Source organism: Pseudophryne corroboree, chromosome 2, assembly GCF_028390025.1.
Source record: "Pseudophryne corroboree isolate aPseCor3 chromosome 2, aPseCor3.hap2, whole genome shotgun sequence".
Taxonomy (NCBI): domain Eukaryota; kingdom Metazoa; phylum Chordata; class Amphibia; order Anura; family Myobatrachidae; genus Pseudophryne; species Pseudophryne corroboree.
This window is the reverse complement of record NC_086445.1, coordinates 506,996,381-507,018,105: the sequence shown is the minus strand read 5'-3', so window position 1 is coordinate 507,018,105 and position 21,725 is coordinate 506,996,381. Positions and strand designations below refer to the sequence as shown.

Genomic DNA, 21,725 nt, shown 5'->3' with positions numbered 1-21,725 from the left:
ATAGGCTTTTACCAATGCAATCAATATGATCTATGCTATCCTTTACAAATATGTTTATTAAAATAATTTATTATTAATAATAATAATAATAATAATAATAGTCTTCCTGCTAGAATGTGCGCTGAAAAGGAGGTGTGACTGGCCGTGTCAACGTCACTCTTAGGGGCTTGCCCAGCACTTGCGGACATGCTGACCTGCCCCCAAGCTCTCCCTTCACTGTGAATAGATGCGCATGGCATCTATTTACTGGTGGGGATTGCTACACTGCAATTTTTCCCACCTGTGTGACACTGCAGCCCACGGGTGGGGACAGAAGAGGGCAGGCAAGGCTGTTCCAGCGGGGTGCTACCAGGAGTGCAGTGTGCATTTTGCCGTTTTAAAATCGTCCAGGGCTCGACTCTCGGTTAAATCAGCCTAGTGTGAACACTAATAATGCTTGTGAAAAAGAAAATAAAGTTTGTCCCTTTCGACATGTTGCTTTCAGTGGCAGTTGATTAAAGGCTTGTTTACAGTACATGTTGGGAAAATGGGTGAAATGCATGTGAACTATGCACACTTTTGACTCATTTATCAATGCATTAGCATAATGCAGTGGTTCACAAACTTGTTTGTATCGCAGCACCCTAAAGTATCAGAAATTTTTTCACGACACCCCTAGGCAAAAAGTTTTTTATGGAGAAATTGCTAAAATAAATTAAATGTTATCCATATGTTCAGTATGGTGAGAGACAGGGTCCGAGACGTAATGAAGTGCAAGTTTGGCAGCCATGCCGGATGCCGGCCAAACTCAGACTTTTTTTTAAAGGGGCAATCACTTACAAGGCATGGTTTAGCCTTGTAAATCATTGCCCCTTACGGCCGCCGAACTTGAACTTCATTACATCCCACCCAAGATTTGCTTCTATTTGTCCACAATTTATAATTGAAAGCCGCTAGCACTGGTTTTGCCTATTACATTGACCATAAATAATTTGAGTTGATCCTGCACACCAAGTGCCGAGGCACCCCAGTGTGCCACAGCACCCAGTTTGAGGACCATTAGCCACTATTAACCATATTCTTTGTGCTTTTACAATTAGAGAGAACTGATTGTACAGCGGATAAGTACAACTGAGTCTTTAGCCGGATCTCTTCAAGTTGACAGTCATAAAGATGTGTCCCCTTACATCTTTGCTTCGTGCGCTACAAGTAGTGTTACACATAACGCGTGACTGCCGTGTGACTCTGCAGTGTCTCTTTGCATTTTTTACCGCAAAAAGTTGTCTTAAGTAATGTAGGACGCGCGGGCAGCACGGACAGCTTCTGCTGATTAAAATGACATGCAGCATCCCTATATTATGTGTGTGACTGCGACTAGTTGCATACAAAATGCTATGCTGCAATGTTTTCATGGAAAACACTGTAACGTGGCATTTCGGATGCAGATAGAGCTGCATTACACACAGAATATAGGCATGCTGCATATCATTTTAATCAGCAGAAGCTGTCTGTGCGTCCTATTACATTACTTTACATCTAAGACGCAATTTTGTGGTTAAAAAATGCAAAAAAAAAGCTCTGCGCTACCGAGTCACATCTGTAAAATTTCTGCCACTGAATCACATTTTTAGTTAAGACTGACAAATTCTACAACATTTGCAGGTGTATCTATGTCCAGTATCCCGACAGTCATAGAGCTTTTTATCTACAAATAATAAATAATGGGTTAACATGACAGCTTTTGGCTATCACCTTAAAATGTTGAAGAATATGGACAAATAATAATACAGTAGTAAAACCATTTAACAGCAGCAATGTGTAACAGTACTGAGAAAATCTAACACCATATGGTAAGATGTTATTTCTCTTTAATGCATAACCTCCTATAACTGTTTACAGGAGCTTGCATAGCTGCCAACAATTGAGAATTGTGATTTGCTGTTAGAGGTAATTATCATTTCCTCTAATTCATCTACAGTAGGTGTGTGTGTTATTGCAGGACCAAACCTAGTATTAAAATGCTCTGGTTATGAGTGGTCTGTTCTGTGCTGACAGAATAACAGAGAACTTTATAGCAACATTATTAAAAAACCATATAGCCCTCTAGGGAGTAAAACTTAGTCACATTCTTAAAATTCATTATATGGCAGAATATATTTTTTATGCTGAACTATTCAATAATAAATCCTATGTGAAATCGGTGTTATGTTTAAGGTGGTTGAGATAAAAATCGGGTACAATATGATATCTGCACAAGAACGGTTTATTGGAGTTTTGCTTTTATATATTGCATTTTATAAAAAAGAATGACATGATGAAATCTGTCCTTGCATCTACAAGTGGATGATACATATTCAAATCTAATGGGCCCTACACATTAGACGATAACACTGAACGATATGAACGTTCTCGTTCATTAATGAACGAGAACTCGTTCGTATTGTTCTGTGTGTAGGCACCAACGATGAACGATGCGCAGCCCCGCGCTCATTCATTGTTGGTGCTGAGTCGCTTATGCATGCAAGCCAATATGGACAATCTCGTCCATATTAGCATGCACTGCTATGGAGCCGGGTGACGGGGGAGTGATGAAACTTAACTCCCCCCGTCACTGCCGGGTCGCCCGTCGGCCTTATCCGCCATCAGGCAGCTCGGCGGCGGATCACCGAGTGTGTAGGGGGCATAACACTAATATCCTTCCTGTAGTATGCTGTTTATTTAAATTAAACTAATAGATAATTCTGCTTCAGTCCTGTAATGTGTACAGTCCAATACGTTTACAATAGTATGATTACCGACAGCCGGAATACTGGCGCAACAGGGCTATTCCCACTTGTGGGTGTCCACAACACCCATAGAGTGGGAATAGATCCCATGCAGGCTCGCTGCGCTCGCCACAAGGACTATTCGCACTCACCCTGCTGTGGGCATTCTGGCGGATGGGATGCCGGCTGTCGATATCCCGGCAAATCGTATGTATTCCGGTCGAGCTTAGCCCACAGTTTGCTTAATATCCATCTAGGAGTAACAACAACCGAAAATTGCAATGTTTCCAGGTTTTATTAAGCACTACACTTTTTAGGTGTGCTCTGTAAACACGTTTTGCATTCATTATAATCTTCAACTGCACCACATCCAGCAGTCTTCTGCCACCTGATACTTATTCCAGTGTCATCTGCTGATGTAGCTATGTTTATTTACCCTGTACTTGTCCTATACTGTCATCAACTGTAAGTTGCTGTTTTCCTGTTTGATTATTTATGTACTCTGTAATTAGGCGCTGCGGAACCCTTGTGGCGCCATATAAATAAAGGATAATAATAATAATTATGTACATTTTCGGTTTCTGCCAACATGTAATCATGGCTAGTAGGGCTTCTGCATACATTAAAAGCACAGAGTAGGGATTTCGATGCTCCTGACAAAGTTCATGTTTTTGACTTGTTAGAAAAACAGTTGACAGGTTTGCTGATGAGATTGGTGTTGCTTTATGCTGCAAACTTTGTAATCTGTAAATGTAATTTCATTACAAGGAATATAAGTGATCACAGTTTCTCAGAGTTACATCCTTAACTCAACTGTAGTTTTATTTTTGTTACTCTTTACTGTACCCAAAATCTGCAAACAGAAAAAAAAAACTAGATACGTGAAGGTTTCAGGAGTCTTTTATTCTTTAGGAATTGTTTCTTTGTGATCACTAAGATGGCATGCTGCTTTCCTGGCTTATTAAGAACATTAGGTTTTGAAAGCATGGCAGTTAAAGTAAGTGGCAATATTAAAAAGTTTAACAAATGCCAAAAAACATTTTCCAGAGGACTGGGATTGTAACAATGCCATTAATGAGGGCAAAGAGGTTTTAATGCAATTTGCACATTCTTAAGTTTCAAAAAGAGGTTTTCAGTTAGTGCATTATTAATGGGCTGCACATCTGGAAGTGTGTAAAAGCTATAGACATTGAGCAAGTGCAGGGTTTCCCCACTAGGCCTTATTCTGACTTGTTCTCCTCCCAAGTGAAATACTTGTTTTCAGAAGACTTAGACATCGCAATGACAATATCCAGATAGTATGTAAACATTCCATACTGCAGACATGTTTATAAGCAGAACAGTAGAAGATGCTTTGTAAGTAAATAGCTCAACATTTGTGTGTGTGTATGTATGTGTATATATATATATATCTATATATATCTATATAAAAATAAAAAATATTTCTTTTTTATTTTTGTGGACATTTACTTTGCCCTTGCTATAGCCATACAATAAAGCCAAATTTTTGGTTTTTAACTCTAGGCTCCTGCCTTTTTCAAGCATGGGTGTATGCATTTTCTGATTTATTGCTTTGCTGTTTGATAAATGTTTAAAGGAAACTGACCTCCATTCATAAACTACAGTGCACCACGCATTGGGGTACATGTTTAAAAGCTAGCACAGAGAGGGGACACACATCACAGCCATCACAAGCTTACCTTCTGCAAGCTTACCTCATTTTGTGCAATGTTTGCCATCCTCTACTTAATGCTATAGTTTGAAAGTCATTTGCACAAGTGCAACCTATAAAATAGGCATAACTTTTATATGACAATGGGGCAGAGGTATTAAGCATGGAGAAGTGATAAAGCATTGATAAGTGCAAGGTGATAACTCACCAACCAATCAACTCCAATATGAAAATTAACAATTAGGAGCTGATTGGCTAGTGCATTATCACCTTGCACTTATCACTGCTTTATCACTTCTCCAGGCTTAATATATCTGCCCCATAGTTTGGTATGGAAATCACTGATCTCTAACTGGTGCACATGAATGAGCCAGGGAGCCGAATGCCTTTGTGACAGTCGTTTCCATCTGTATTTGATTCACATTAGAATGGAAGCAGTTATATGGACAGATTATTTAACCTTTTACCCTCACTGATTGTTCAATGTGTAAAGTGAAAAAAGTGTTTGATATTGTTCCTCAGTTGATGCAATCAGGAGCTGAGGGACATTTGTAAAAATGGTCATATATAAATACTGTGCAGAAAACATTTAGCATAAAATCAATTGGCAAAATGGCCTGCATATAGTAATACTGTTTCTATAAATAACTTCAAAATAAGTGTGCTTGTCCTTCAGGTATAATGTGGCATGTGATACTGCATGATACTATTAGTGCCATTTTGTTGCCATGTCATGGGGTGTGTGGGAGCTGAGTAGTGTTATTGCATAATAACTAGATGACCCGGAAAGTGGAGGGGTTTACAGGGTAAGTGTGTGGTTTTGCTGGTTTGAACAGATTTGGACCCATTTTGTGTGAAATGTTTGGACGTATCAGACGGACTGATAAGCCTGTTTTGTCCTAACTTTGCGTTGGTGACTGTTGGGAGGTTATTGTGAAAGATTTCTTACCCAGAGTGTTTTTAAATTCCCCTTATACAGTATGTGTATAGCGGTTTACTTTATATTCATATAGTGCTAGAAAATATTTATAGGCCATAACAAATTATATCAGTTAGCATTATTGCCTCAACTGTACATAAATTTGTCAGTTGTAATACACTACATCAAGTGGTGGCAAATAAAAATGAAATCTACATCTATACAAATACAGTAGGTACATACATTCATTAGTTGTGGTCAGCTAAACAATTGAGTTCACACAAATAGTACATCGTCTTCAGGGACTCTTACCCAGAGAGGTCTCCAAATATACTAATAAACAAAGTGGTAAAATGATATTATGGTGTTGAGTTTCTGCATTACTTTTTCTTCATTACCCCGATGGGAGGGATTGTTCTCTTCCATAGGAAGCACAAGCTTAATGCATTCAGCCAGCCAGCTGCATAAGAATAAGAGCATAAGATCATGTTAGGAACATGGGCCCTGGGGACCATTATGTCTCATTTCTCAATTCCTGATTTTCCATCTTTATTTTTTTATGCACCCTCATATATCTCTTTGCAGAGAAATCCCCCAGCTTGCTGACAGCCCTAGGATTTTTGTCCTATAAAACCTGTGTTACGAGTGTTATGGCACAGAAGCATAACTTCTGTCTCCTGATGAATAGTGAAAGTCAGGTGTTCCCTGTAGCCATGTGAGACCTTGCACGCTGTAACTCTCTGTTTCAACAGGTGGCTAAATACAATGCCTGCGATTTAGAGCCTGGCTTTGTCACTCCTTCGTGGCCGCTGGTGTCATTGTGCTGCGAGATGTAACCCGCCTCCATGTCGTTATCCATCATTCTCAATTCCATTCATTGTGGAAGAGCAGTTAGGCGTTTTGTCTCTGGATTGCAACGTGTATGATGCACTGATGATACTTTATTATCACATATACAGTTGTTGTTTTTTTGTTCTCAGTAGCTATCTCTATATATCCGCTGGCTTCACAGTATGTATATGTGTATGTATGTGTGTGTGTGTGTGTGTGTGTATATATATATATATATATATATGTGTATATATATATATATATATATATATATATATATAGTGACAGAGAGCGAATGGGTATTCATACTTTTAGCAAGGAAACTTAAGAAAAAATGACTTTAGAGAAAGGGTAGTGGATAGGTGGAGTAGCCTCCCATCAGAGGTGGTATAGGCTAAGACAGTATAGAAATGTAAATATGCTTGGGATATACATAAGAATATCCTTACAAAGAACTAAGGATCAAATAGGATTGAGGTTACCAAAAGGTAAAAAAGGTGCAGCCTTGATGGATTCTTATCTGACATCCAGAGAAATTCATACTGGATCAGATACCATTATGGATCTTGTTTCCAATTCTGAATCAGGCCCTATATGTGGTCATCTTTAGTGAGACACGGTTTTCAATAAAAAATGTTGTCTCTCTGTCTCATGTAAGCAACTGAATTGTTGAAATATTACAGCCCTCAAAAATGCATTTGTTACACCAGCCTTAGTTGGGTATCAAATTAAATGCACTAATTTTTCGGCTGATAAACATAGGCTATTATCATGATTCAAGCCCGATTTTTTTATTTTTTATTATTATTATTATTATTATTATTATTATTTTTTATTCTTGGCCTATCCAATTCTAACCCATTTTTATCATCCAAAAAATGTCCTGTTTTTGGCTAGTAACACATGGAATCTGGGATAAGTTTCTGGAACCATGTGTTATCGCGCCTCTGAAGGTTTTCAGACACACAAAGCATACTCCCCAATAAGTGCTGGGTATCGAGGCTAATTGGATAGCCCCCAGGTGAATATATTAGCTGCTGTAAATGACCGTGGCTATTTGGATTCCGCCTTTAGGATTAAGTAATTGTCTCATCATAATTCTCAGTACCCATTTACAAAACCTTTTTGCAGCCAAGGTGTTGGAAAAATGCTAAATCTAAGGTGGCGCAACCATTTTTCAGTATGATAGTTTGCAATGGATCATGTTTATTGTTTATTTAAGTTTCTTTTATAGCGCAGCATATTCCGTTGCGCATTACAATTAGAACAATAGTAATAGAACAAAACTGGGTAAAAACAGACAGACATAGGAGGTAGGAAGGCCCTGCTCGCAAGCTTACAATCTATAGAGAAATAGGCATTGATACACAAGGATATATGCTACCTATTTCATAATGGTCCACCAGATTGCTAGGTTCTTAATGGGTTGTATGATATGATCACCCAGCAATGTTGGCAGAGTGTCAGGAGGGTGAGAGAGTAAAGAAAGACAACATATTTGAGGTTAGGTGTACTGTACAGAGAGGATGTAATTAGATAGGGAATCATTGAACGTTATATGGCCTGTCTGAAGAGGTGAGTTTTCAGGGAACGTTGAAAGGTTTGGAGACTAGATGTGAGTCTTATTGTGCGTGGGAGGGCATTCCACAGAGTGGGTGAAGTCCGGATAAAGTCCTGTAATTTTGAGTGGGAACAAGTAATACGTGTGGATGAGCGATGCAGCTCTTGTGCGGAGCGAAGATGCCAGTTAGGAAGATATCTTGAGATGAGTGAGGAGATGTATGATGGTAGAGTTTGGTTAATAGCCTTGTATGTAAGTAAAAGTATTTTATATTTAATACGGTAGAATACCGGTTAGCAATAGAGGGACTGACAGAGCAGATCTGCAGGTGATGAACGTCTAGCAAGAAAGATTAGCCTCGCAGCTGCATTCAACATGGATTCTAGTGGTGAGAGCCTATGTTTGGGAAGACCAGTCAGAAGACTATTACATAATCAATGAGGGAGATAATGAAAGCATGGATCAGAGTTTTAGCAGTGTCTTGTGTAAGGTATGTTCGTATTTTGGATATGTTTCTTAGATGTATGGAACATGATTTTGAGACAGATTGAATTTGGGGAGCAAAGGACCGTTCAGAGTCAAGAATGACACCTAGGCAATCAGCTTGTGGGGTAGGGATGATTGCTGAGTTATCAACAGTGGTAGAGATATCAGGTTGGGAACTACTATTGGCTGGTGAAAATATAATTAATTCTGTTTTGGAAATATTAAGTTTGAGGTGGCGAGATGTCCTCCAAGATGAAGTGGCAGAAAGGCATTCAGTGACACAGCCCAATACAGATGGTGACCAATCTGGGAAGTATAGGTAGATTTGAGTATCATTTGCATACAGATGTTACTGAATTCCGAAAGAGCTGATTAGTTTGCCAAGAGATGTAGTATAGATAGAGAAAAGCAGAGGACCTAAGACTGAGCCTTGCAGTACTCCAACTGAGAGAGGTAGCGAAGAGGAGGTGGAATCAGAGAAACGAACACTGAAGGAGCGATTAGATAAGTAGGATGAGAACCAAGAAAGGGCTGTGTCCTGAATCCCTGGGGATTGTAGTGTGTTTGTATGAGAAGATAGTGGTCAACAGTGTCAAAAGCAGCAGAGAGATCAAGGAGAATAAGTAGTGAGTAATGGCCTTTAGATTTAGCAGTGACCAGATCTTTCACTACTTCTCTGTGGAGTGTTGGGCACGAAATCCTGACTGAAGTGGGTCCAGTAAGCTGTTTGAGTTAAGAAAGTGTGTGAGGCGAGTGTAGGCAAGTTTCTCAAGTAGCTTGGGGGGGGGGGGGGGGGGGATGGGAGCTGAGAGATGGGACGTAGTTTGAGAGAGAGTTTGGGCCAGAATTTTGTTTTTCAGAATGGGAGTAATCACTGCATGCTTGTACAGAGAAAGAAAGAGACCAGTAGACAAAAGAGAGATTCCTGATGTTAGGTAAGGTTGGGATGAGCACAGCAGACAGAGCTTTACTAATTTGTGAAGGTATAGAATCAAGAGGAGAGGTAGTAGATGAAAAGAATGCAGATACTTCATTTTTATTTGTGGGATCAAATGAAGAGAATGTGTTAGAGGGTTTAGGAAGGGAATTGAGCAGGTCACTGGCTGTGGCAGAGCATACCATTTCATTTCGGATCTTATCAATCTTGTCCTTGAAATAGGACGTAAGATCTTGTCATTGAAATAGGACGTAAGATCTTGCGCATTGATAGCGACTGGTGGGTTGGGTGAGGTAGGGACAAGAAGTGATTTAAATGTATTAAAAAGTCGCTTGGGGTTAGAGGCTTGAGCAGATATGAGAGATTGAAAAAATGTTTGTTTGGCAGTGTCCAGAGCACTACGATTAGAGTGATACACGGTCTTATATGTGAGAAAATCACTTGAACTACGAGATTTACGCCACTGGTGTTCTACTTTATGTGAGAGTTTTGCAGGTGTCTTGTGTATTTAGAGTGCCACAGTTGACATCTAAGTCTAAGTGGAGTGTAATGGGTAGCCGGAGTCACTTCATCAAGTGCTGTTTCTAGAGTTTGGTTAAGGTGTGATACAGCAGTCTCAGGAGAGGTGAATGTAGAAATTGGTGAGAGCAGAGAGCTAGATAGTTGTTGAAAATTAATAGCATTAATATTTCTGCGGGTTAGAGGAGGCTTGGTAGACTTCAGGGACATTGAGTTTGAAGTAATGGAGGATAGCATGCAGGTGATAAGGTTGTGATCTGAGAGAGGAAACGAGTGTTAGTGAGTTCAGATACAGAGCATAGTCTGGGGAATACAAGCAGTCCATTGGGAGAGGCCAAGAGAGGAGATTAGAGTAGTTTGGAGCCATGGAGAGATTGAGGACTGTCAATAGAGATATTGAAATCGCCCATAATGATGGTGGAGATGTCAGAGGATAAAAGGTGAGGGAGCCAAGCAGAAAAATCTTCCAGAAACTTTGTGGGTTGCCCAGGTGGGCGTTAAATAGCGGCAACACTCAGAGAGAAATGTTTCCGCCTTGAGATGTATTTGTATGGTGTTGCTTAAGGGCCCCATACACTACAACGATATGTCTGAGGCTGAAGACGGAGGCGATTTCCCTTGAACTGCCCAGAAGCTTCCCGGGCGGCAGGATCGCATACGGTACATCGTATGCGGTCCTTTTGCATACGATGTATCGTATGCGATCCCAGCCATGCCTGCGGGTCGAACATGATTGTTAGTGCAGCACATTCAATCCAGGGGATCCGATCCGATGCTCATGGGAACGCGCATCGGATCAGAAACACCTCCAAAATGCCCGAAATCGGATGAAATCGGGCATTATCGTTCTAGTGTATGGGGCTCTTTACAGTTACTAACAAATCCAGATGAAGGGTGCACGTTTTCACGTGGACAAATCATGCTATGATGCAAGGTATGCAAATGTGATTATTTTAGAAATTACTGCAGAAATGCTGGGCAGCTTTGTTTGTAGTGAAACGTAGAGTTCAGCTAGGATGTACCTCCCTCTCTGGGAAAAGCTTCAGCTGTCTGGAAAGACTACCATATAGTAGAGCTGCATTTTATTGTCAGGTTAATATTGAACATTGTATTTTTCCTTCATAGTTCATATCTAAACATTTTACTTTATCAGGTTTTTGTTTTTAAATGCAATTTAATGAACTAAAAAATGTCCATCATGAAATAAAGTGAACACACCTTCCAGAATAAAAAATAAATATACAGACAGTGCATACACAAACAACACTTTATTCCACATACAGGCAATTATGACACTGATAGGTTTAAAGTACTGGTGATCCTGAAATTCTAAGCACCAGCACCCCCTTCCTTTTATTTTTTTAATACAAAGGTGACATGGCATGGACATACTTTTTTATTGTTTTGATTTATTTATTTTTAAAAATACTTAGACCACAGTAAAACAAACTTGTTATATTGATTTCATGAATAAAAGCGAATAGTGCGTGTATAAGAATATTGTCCCTGCTGTAGTTTTATAATCCATTTGTGTGCAGTTTACCCAGGATAGATAACTACTCACTGCCAAGTTCACCTTCCGACCAAAAAATGTGAATGTTCCAAATGTAAAATAAATCACTTATCGCTTTATTGGATCATTTATGACCAGGAGTGTATTTTTGGTAAGAATTTAACTCCTAGAGTTATGAAAATCATATTGAATAAATTATTGAGTAAAAGAATAAACTAATACCCCTTTTCCACTAGCGTAGCATGGATCGCAGCCGTGTCGTCTGACACGGCTGCGACCCGTGCTACAGCCCCCTGCAGACAGCGCTCACCAACCCGGCAATTGCCGGGTTGGTAACGCGCTAGTAAGGCGGCAGGGGCGGCGCTGGGAGATCACATGATCTCCCAGCGCTGATCTCCCAGCGCCGCCCTCCCTATGCACTGTGAATGGGAGCCTTGTCGCCTCGACACGGCTCCCGTTCACACTAGACAGCTAGCCGGGTTGAACACGTGTTCAACCCGGCTAGCTACCAGGGTAGTATTCCCGGATCACTTGATCCGGGAATTTGCCGGGGGACCTGTTTCCACTAGGGAAAAACACGGATAAATGCGCGCCCCCGCGCATTTACCCGTGTTTAAAAGAGCTAGTGGAAAAGGGGTATAACTGTTGTAAATGTTCATTAGGTGGATGTGATTTGTATATAATATAGTGATCGTTTTGATTGTTTTACAGCTGTATGAGAACTTATCAAACCTATTTAGATGATATATTTTTAGATGTTAAGTCAGAGGTTCCCAAACGCGGTCCTCAAGGCACCCCAACGGTCCTGGTTTTAAATGTTATCCATGCTTGACCACAGGTGACTTAATTAGCACCTTAGTCAATTTGATTTATCCGTCTGCTGAGCCATGGATATACCTAAAACCTGGACTGTTGGGTTGCCTTGAGGACCGCGTTTGGGAACCTCTGTGTTAAGTACTGTAGTTCAGAGTTATATCATGTTTCAGTGGCATTAGTATAACAATGGTGCAGAGCTGTAGCTAGACTTTTTGGTTCCCTGTGCCAGAAACAGAATTGCCCGTGACAAAACTGATCCCAGAGAAAGCTCATGCTATGATATCCCATACCAAATTATATATGTATGTGTGTGTATACATACAGTATTATACACACACATTTATAGAACGCTGCAAGAAAATGGATTTGGACACAAATCCTCTTTATACTACATCCATGCACTTAGCTTCAGAACTCTTTGTTATTCAGTTACAATATCCTTTATTAAATAACACATTTCAGTATATTGCCATACTTGGGATTCAAACCCATAATCTGTTGCATTCAAGTTAAACACCCTACTCATGGAGCTATTTGATCCTGCATAAACACTTTGAGATTTCTAACTATGTGAAGCTACTTGTACTTTGTAAACATTATTCATCATTGTAATTGAGCAGATCTATGTAGTGTGCAGCTACACATCCAATCTCTTGCAGCCACATACTACATAGATCTGCTTAGCTGCAATGCTGATCATTTTTTCATGAAGTTCAAGGTGAACTTCAAATATTTAGAATTATCTAGCTTTCTATGTAGGGTCAGATATCTCATGGATAGTATCTGACTGCAATGCCACAGGCAATGGGTTTGAATCTCAGGTATGTCCGCATCTTGCAATGTTATAAAGGACAATGTGACTGAATAACAAAACTCTCAAATTAAGTTTATGACTGTTGTATAGGTATTAGCGATGGAATGGGTTGGGAAAGACAGGGGCAATCAGGAGATGCTGGTCTTCAAGTAGGAGGGAAGCTACAAGTGAAAGTAATTAAAACAGATAATTAACAAGTGCCGCCAATAGCTACTCTGCAGTGCTGTGTGCAGTGACACACTTCACACCACCCTAGTTACAGCCCTACAACTGTGCTTTTTTCATATTATTTGCCCTAGCCATTAATTTGCATTAAAAAAAGTCAAGACACAATAACATAGGCTTATATGTATGTTTATAAATATGTGTTGTAGGCACGGTGTGATATGATATGAGTGATGATGTTGTCTTGGTCTCCAATAGACTCACAAGTGTCATGAGGGCAAATGCACGCGACCTTCTAAAAAAAAAAATCCACCCTCTTTGGGGTGGATCTTGAAGAAGCATGAGGACTGTTAAGACATGTATATGCTATGAGTAAAGTACTGAATATTGCTATATATATATATGTGTATATATATATATGTGTATATACAGTTGTGCTCTTAAGTTTACTTACCCTAGCAGAATTTGTGATTATTTTTTTTTGGCCATTTGTCAGAGAATATGAATGATAACTCACAAACTTTTCTTTCACTCATGGTTAGTGGTTGGGTGCTGCCATTTATTGTCAAACAACTGTGTTTACTCTTTTTAAATCATAATGACAACAGAAACTACCCAAATGACCCTGATCAAAAGTTTACATACCCCAGTTCTTAATACTGTGTATTGCCCCCTTTAACATCACTAACAGCTTGAATTCTTTTGTGGTAGTTGTGGATGAGGCTCTTTATTTTCTCAGATGGTAAAGCTGCCCATTCTTCTTGGCAAAAGCCTCCAGTTCCTGTAAATTCCCCCATTCTGCTGTACAAAACAGCTTCTATCTCAGTTGTGTTGGTGGTTTTTATCTTATGAACTGCTTGCTTCAGGTCCTTCCACATCATTTTGATTGGAGTAAAGTCAGGAGTTTAACTTGGTCATTCCAAAAATGTATTCTTCTTTAACCATTCTTGGTCGAATGACTTGTGTGCTTTGGGTCATTGGCTTTCTGCATGACCCACGTTCTCTTGAGATGCAGCTCATGTACAGATGTCCTTCATTTTCCTTTATAATATTCTGGTATAATTCAGAATTCATTGTCTCATCAATACAGGCAAGTCATCCTGGGCCTGATGCAGCAAAACAGGCCCAAACTATGATACCGCCACCACCACTGTGTTTCACAGATGGTGTGAGGTATTTATGCTGGAGCCCAAACTCTTTAGAGATGGTTTTGTGACCTTTTCCAGTCTAATTATCAAGAAGTCTTCTGAGGTCTTCTGAGGTCCTCAGAAATCTCCTTTGTTTGTGGCATGATACACTTTCACAAACATGGGTTGTGAACATCAGACTGTGATAAATCCCTGTTTTTTTTTAAAAGACAAGTTGTCCACTCGCACCTGATTGTCATCCCATAGATTGAAAGTACCTGACTCTTATTTCTCCTTCAAAATAGCTGTTAAGAATAAAGGTTCACATAATTTTTCCACTCACAGATATATGATATTGGATCATTTTCCTCAATCAAAAAATAAGCATGTCCCATTTGTTTGATTTGGTTCTCTTTATCTACTTTTGTGGAAATCTGAGGTAGTTTTAGGCCAAATTTCAGCAGAAATATAGAACATTTTGAAGGGTTCACAAACTTTCCAGCGCCACTGTATTACTGAATAGACACCAGTAAACATATACAACATATCCCAATAAACCAGTAAGAAGTGCTACACTGTTTGACCAGTAACTAAACTCCCAATTCAAGTGTCTACATTGTTATATAATTTGAGAAACAAGACCGCATTGTTAGAATGCTGCTTCTTCAGTTAATCTGTAAACAAATCTCCGTCTGACCAGTTCAGAAGGCAACATCTTTTGTCCGTTAAATAGATCCTGTTCAGTATGGGGACGGCATCAGGCACCATATTATTTGGCCCCTAGCGGCGAAATGCATCGATTTCCAGGTCAGTCAGGAGAGGGGGGAGCCAAATAACACAGTGCTTATTGAATACTTTCATGTTGGCTTCGCCCCTTCCCCAGTGACCCACCCGCATTATCTTGCTCTCCCAAACACTTCTTACCACCAATGGTAATAATATTGGCATAGTCTTATTCACTCAATGTAAAAAAAAACAATTTTCTGTTGCAGTACCAATACATATGTTTACATGTACTCCTTTGAGAACAGGCCTGAAGTCCATTGCCTGTTCCATCTCATATGGGACAAAAGTAATAGTGCAGTTTTATTTTTATGGACTTGTGGATTCTGTGATGGACCACTTCACAATGAATCATGCGACAGAAATGGAAGGGGAGCGTTAAAAATTTACAGACACATAAACTAGGCAGGTGTTAAAACACACAAAAATAATAGATCCAAATGTTCATCAGTAAATTCACTTTTAAGAGTGATAATAGTCCATTAAAAAGAAATAATTATTAAAATGTTTATTTAATCGCAACAATCTTTCAATAAATCATATCCTTGATTTCAAATGTGCTTTGAATTGAGCGCTTGCACCTTTTTCCTCTTAGTATAACAATATAATATTTTGATCGTCCAGATTAAACTCCTGTTTCCATAACCTCTGCCTTATGGAGATGGGTTATGGAAGCGCATAACTGTAGTATCTGGCACTATAAAAAGTTGATTATTACATTTTGATACCTTCAAGCATATTTGCAGCTTGTGGGGGAAATTAAGACAAAAATCCATTAACACTGCTCACTTCCATGTGGAGCTGTTTGTTGTTAAGAAAGCACATAGTGTAACTGGTACACTTTATTTTAACACATGGTCTGAATTCTTCTTTGATTACTTTTAATGAGTTTTGCTTCAGCATTTTTTCCCACCACTTAAGGCTGCAGTTGCATGAGAGGAGATTTATCACACAGTCGAAATGAAGTATTTTGCTCTTTTGACTGAGTACGTATGCAAGCAATAAACCGTGACTGCTCGTGCTGTCAGCTAGTGTTCCTGCTGACTTACAGCGAGTACAAAAACCTGCAACAAAACAATGAATAGTGATGTATGACAATAAATCATCTAGACTAAAAATGTCCAAAAACAATAGACTTTAGCTGTACAACTTGTGATTCATTCATGGAACTTCTCCTGACCAATCAGATTCATTGTGCTTGTGTATTTTGTTTAGAATGCACATGAAACATGAAAATGCCCTATAACTAATATATAAAATGTTTCTTTATTTTAGTATTATGACGCTGTTCAGCATCTACATTTCTCACCTTTCAGGCTGTCATCATCTGTTTTGCTACTTGTAAGCAAATTCTAATACAGGTTGAGTATCCCTTATCCAAAATGCTTGGGACCAGAGGTATTTTGGATATAGGATTTTTCCGTATTTTGGAATAATTGCATACCATAATGAGATATCATGGTGATGGGACCTAAGTCTAAGCACAGGATGCATTTATGTTTAATATACACCCTATACACACAGCCTGAAGGTCATTTTAGCCAATATTTTTTATAACTTTGTGCATTAAACAAAGTGTGTCTACATTCACACAATTTATTTATGTTTCATATACACCTTATATACACAGTCTGAAGGTCATTTAATACAATATTTTTAATAACTGTGTGTATTAAACAAAGTTTGTGTACATTGTGCCATCAAAAAACAAAAGTTTCACTATCTCACTCTCACTCAAAAAAGCCCGTATTTCGGAATATTCCGTATTTCGGATATTTGGATATGGGATACTCAACCTGTATATCTGCTATCAAGGCTGTTGAATGTGTCCCATGAAATATAAATTGATTTAAGATATCGGTTTAGGAAAGCTTTTAATGCCCTATCTTTATTCCTATTTGTTAAAAGTTCTCACCGACAGTGGCTCTCGCCAGTTGTAGCCATCAATGGTGTTTTAAGAAGTGTAACAGCTGTACATGTTCCAGCTGAATCCTCTTATCACTGTATGTTCTATTGCAGCATAATGATAAATATATTACTACTCAGTTTCTACAGTTCACAGAGGTGATCATACTTATTATCTATATTATCTAGCCCTTAGTACAAGCACCTTGGATTTCTTGGTTTCCAAATTTTACTGTGATAAACGTACTCTCCTGGTTTATAGATTTGATCTGTAGATATCATAAGTAAATGAGAGGCTGACAGTCTTAAAGTAAAATAAAATGCTGTGGCTTCAGTGTGTTTGCCTCCAACCAACATGTCAGTGGGGTAGTGAATTTAGTATGTAAACTCCATTAATATATTCTGTAGAGTGTTGCTTAATATGGTGTCTTTATATGAATTAATGCTAATAAATCTGTCTTTGCTGCCATGTTAGGTATGACTGACAACAGCATCCCGACACTGTATTCTTCCCTTACCCTAACCCTTCAGGGGTGGCAGCTATAGCTAACCCTTCAGGGGATGTTAGCTATGGCTAACGCCCCCCCAGTGCCTAACACTAACCGCCCTAATGCCTAACCCTCCCTCCCTCATTGCATAAAGCTTCAATAATGTTGTGAATCTTTCCTGAACGTATCCCTCCTTTTCCTTCCCCTTTGCTCCATTGTCCCCCAACACTTTGGCAAAACTCTAGTTTACATCCTTTTTGTTCATGAGCAGTTTTACATTTCGCTGTACATGCCATTTGGCATTTAGTTCCTGTGGCTAAGTTGTTTGTATTTGCTTGTCATGTGTTTGTTTTTTCGGACTTTGTCAACCTTGAAATAAACGTTTTGATAGAAAAAAAGGTTTTTGTTTTTTTAATTCCTTCCTGCTTTATCCATCAAAGTGGTTTCACAGGGGGGTTTGATTTGGACTACGACAAGTCAAGCAAGAATAAAGAAATAAACATTTAAGTTTCCATTTTGACTACATGTTGGACAATAAAGGCCCATACACACTGGGCGATTTTGAGCTCAAAGTAGCACACTTTTGGCGTTTTGAACTACTTTGAGCTCAAACTCGGCCAGCGTTTATGGCCGGGCGATGAGCAGTGAGCGCTGATGCGCGCTCCCGCATCATCCCTAGCCGCCGCCGTTCATCGGGCTGTTTGTACAGCTGAGTGAAGCACTTTCCACAGTCTCCTACTGTGGAAAGTTCTTCACTTCCCCATGGACATCGCTGGCACAGGGAAAATAGCCCAGTGTGTATGCACTTTAAGGTTTATCTGAAAATTGTGTGTTTTGATATTTTAAGGAAGGATTTTTACGGACATTTTGTAACTCCAGAAATACCAATATTGTTTGTTACAACAGGACAGGTCGGGAATTTCATTTTAAGAATGGCAGTGTCTGTCACTGGGCTTATTGTTGCTATAGCAGGTAGAGACCCCATTCCTGAAATCTTCCTATTAACATGGAAACAAGCCCAGACTGTCAAGTCCCAGTTGAGAATTATGTGGTGGATGTTATGCTGCTTTTATTCCAATCTCTCCTTTCTTCTGCTTAATTTCAGAGTATATGCAAGTGTGTATGCACAGTTATTCAGTACTTTGTTTGGCATTCCAAATCTGCATTATTTATGACACATTGGTGGTCATTCCGCGTTGTTTGCTCGCTGCCGATTTTCGCAGTGCAGCGATCAAGTGAAAAAATGGCAAGCATGCGCATGGTAAGCAGTGCGCATGCGCTAAGTACTTTCGCACAAAACTGTAGATTTACACAAGCTCGAGCGACGTTTTTTTCATCGCTCAAGTGATCGTAGTATGATTGACAGGAAGTGGGTGTTTCTGGGCGGAAACTGGCCGTTTTCAGGGAGTGTGCTAAAAAACGCAGGCGTGCCAGGTAAAAACGCAGGAGTGGCTGGAGAAACGGGGGAGTGGCTGGCCGAACGCAGGGCGTGTTTGTGACGTCAAACCAGGAACTGAACGGACTGAGGTGATCGCAGTCTAGGAGTAGGTCTGGAGCTACTCAGAAACTGCAGGGAATTATTTAGTAGCAGTTCTGCTAATCTATCGTTCGGTATTCCTCTAAGCTAAAATACACTCCCAGAGGGCGGCGGCCTAGCGTTTGCAATGCTGCTAAAAGCAGCTAGCGAGTGAACAACTCGGAATGAGGGCCATTGTTCCCATTATTTTGCTATCTTATGTTAAAATTGTAATGTATGTTCCTCATATAATGTAGTGATTTTTTGTTTCATTTTCTGAACTTAAAATATGATACTAAAAAAAAAAAAGTATAAAACCAGACCCCAGCTCTGTCAAATCCTATTGCAGACTGCAAATGGTTATTTACCCTCTTCATGTGCCTTTTTTATCACATAAAATAATCTTGCTCTTTAATAAATTAAATCTCATTTCTGGACTGCTCTGGACAAGTAGTTACTTCTGTGCTGTAGTAAGAACGCCTTCATGTCACCCAACCTCCTCCATCTAACTGTGTGAACGTCTGCAAATGTGACCATATTTATGCTCAAACATATGTGCCTTGGCGTAAATATAGGTGTATTTGTGCAAACTAAGGGCCTAATTCAGACCTGATCGCAGCAGCAAATGTGTTAGCTAATGGGCAAAACAATGTGCACTGCAGGAGGGGCAGATATAACATGTGCAGAGAGAATTAGATTTGGGTGGGGTGTGTTCAAACTGAAATGTAAATTGCAGTGTAAAAATAAAGCAGCCAGTATTTACCCTGCACAGAAACAATATAACCCACCAAAATCTGACTCACTCTGCACATGTTACATCTGCCCTACCTGCAGTGCATATGGTTTTGCCCATTAGCTAACAAATTTGCTGCTGCAATCAGATCTGAATTAGGCCCTAAGTCTTCACATTTAACTTAGACACCTTGTGCAGTTCAGACTCTAGAAACTAAAGGGGCCCATAAATCAGACAGGTATCACAACAATTTCCCATTCTGCAGATGACTGGGTTGGGGGATCGGGGAAATCTACTATGCTGGAAATTCTCCATTCACCAGTTCAGACCCAAAAAAATTATTGGAATCAGCAAGTTGGATATTTTAATTGTGCAGTATTTTACGGATTCCCAGGGGCATCGGTGGTCATCGTTGGATCCCATCTGCAAACGGAATTAGGCCTTAGATGTATGGCCCACATTACAATCTGGACTAAAGCATGCATGTAGTCTTGCCCTTGTGTTACTTTCACCTCACCCCCATGTTATCTCTTGGTGACCTCATGATGCCCCCCTCTGTGACATAATTCAGCTTCAGCGGTCCCCTTAGCAGTGATGCCGGTACTTTCCAGAACTGAAAGGCAAATAGAACATGCTATACTTTGTGACGCCTTATAGATAAAATTAATAATAAAAATGCTCAACACATTATGAGATAGTGGCCCTGCATTACCTGACTCCCCTTATCTCCAGCTTGCACACACATAGCTACCTCCCCAGCCCCACCCGAAAATAGAATTAGTTCTGCCACTGACCCTCACTATTCTCAATATATGCTTTCTCTTACGTCCTAGAGGATACTGGGGTTCCATTTAGTACCATGGGGTATAGACTGGTCCACCAGAAGCCATTGGCACTTTAAGAGTGAGTGTGGGCTGGCTCCTCCCTCTATGCCCCTCCTACCAGACTCAGTTTAGAAAATGTGCCCGGAGGAGCCGGTCACAGCTAGGGGAGCTCTCCTGAGCTTTTGTAGTAAGTTGTTTTTAGATTTTATTTTTTTACAGGAGGCTGTTGGCAACAGCCTGCCTGCAGCATGGGACTAAGGGGAGGAGCAGTATCCGCCCTGCAGGGTCTGAGCCGCTGACTGGACACTGAGCTCCAGAGGGGTCGGATCGGTCTCCGCCACAGGGGATCGCTCGCCCCAGCAGCATGCCGCAACCCCTTACAGATGCTGAAGAGTGGTGAGTGAGTCACCGAACCCCCTAGCAAGCGGGGGGCCGGTGTGAAGATGGCAGTAACGAGGAGGGAGCGCAGTACTAATGGCGCTCCTGTGAAGGTTCAGAGGCTCATAGTGCGGCGCTATGATGGGCGCCCTGGGCCAGCGCTCACCCCCACACTGGTCAGCAAGTCTGTCGGGGTCTGCGGATTTCAGCCAGCAAGTTCTCCTCAGACCAGTATAATATTTGAAGAGCGGGAAGACAGTGCCATTAAGGGGGCGGAGCTTCTCAAAGCGGACCCAGCAGCGTTCCAGCACCATTTTCCTGCCTGCACAGCGCTGGGTGGAATAACAGGTCCCTCCACAGCAACTCCAACTGTCAGTACACGGTACCAGGGGGTTGTAGAAGGGAGGGGAGGCTGTAAAACGACTGTGTCTCCTTTTAAGGGACACAGTCTGCGCAGGTAAGGGGTCTCCTTTTACTGAAAGCGCGGTTGGCTCCGATCTTTGTGTCTCTCTTGCCTTTCTTGGGGGGAAACTCTGCCTGCCCCCACCTGTGTGTATGTGGAGTGTTTGGTGGTCTCCTTTAGCTATGTCCAGGGACACTGTGTCACATGCTGCAGAGGATTTATCCTCCCAGGATGATCCCATTCCATGTAATCAGGATAGCACTGGTTTAGCACAGATACCAGCAAGGGAACCAGAGTGGTTTTCCTCTATCAAATCTTGGATTTCTCAGATTTCTGACAGGGTTGCAAGTAATGAATCTGCAACCCAGGTATTACAGAGTTCTATGGCAGTATGGCCCGATTCTGGTACCTCAGGTCGCCCCGCTATATTCCCTCACAAACGTGCGCTTCTGCATGTCACACAAGATGACACAGACACCGATTCTGACACTACAGATGGTGATGGGGATGTGTTATGGGGGTCCGCACCTCTTGCAAAGGGGGTGCAGTTGTTGATAGAGGCTATCAGGGATGTGTTAAATGTTAATGATA

At 40.5% G+C, this 21,725-nt stretch overlaps 1 protein-coding gene and 1 long non-coding RNA gene across 7 annotated transcripts in view; one reads left to right on the top strand and one right to left on the bottom strand.

Moving 5' to 3' along the window:
• BRIP1 (BRCA1 interacting helicase 1) overlaps positions 1-21,725 on the top strand; it is a 660,079-nt gene that overhangs the window by 458,989 nt on the left and 179,365 nt on the right. The window lies entirely within an intron of this gene.
• LOC135031726 (uncharacterized) overlaps positions 19,877-21,725 on the bottom strand; it is a 64,531-nt gene continuing 62,682 nt past the window's right edge. For both annotated transcript variants that reach the window (XR_010227382.1, XR_010227376.1), the window contains exon 3: positions 19,877-20,142. This is a non-coding gene — a long non-coding RNA (uncharacterized LOC135031726). The remainder of the gene's footprint in view (positions 20,143-21,725) is intronic.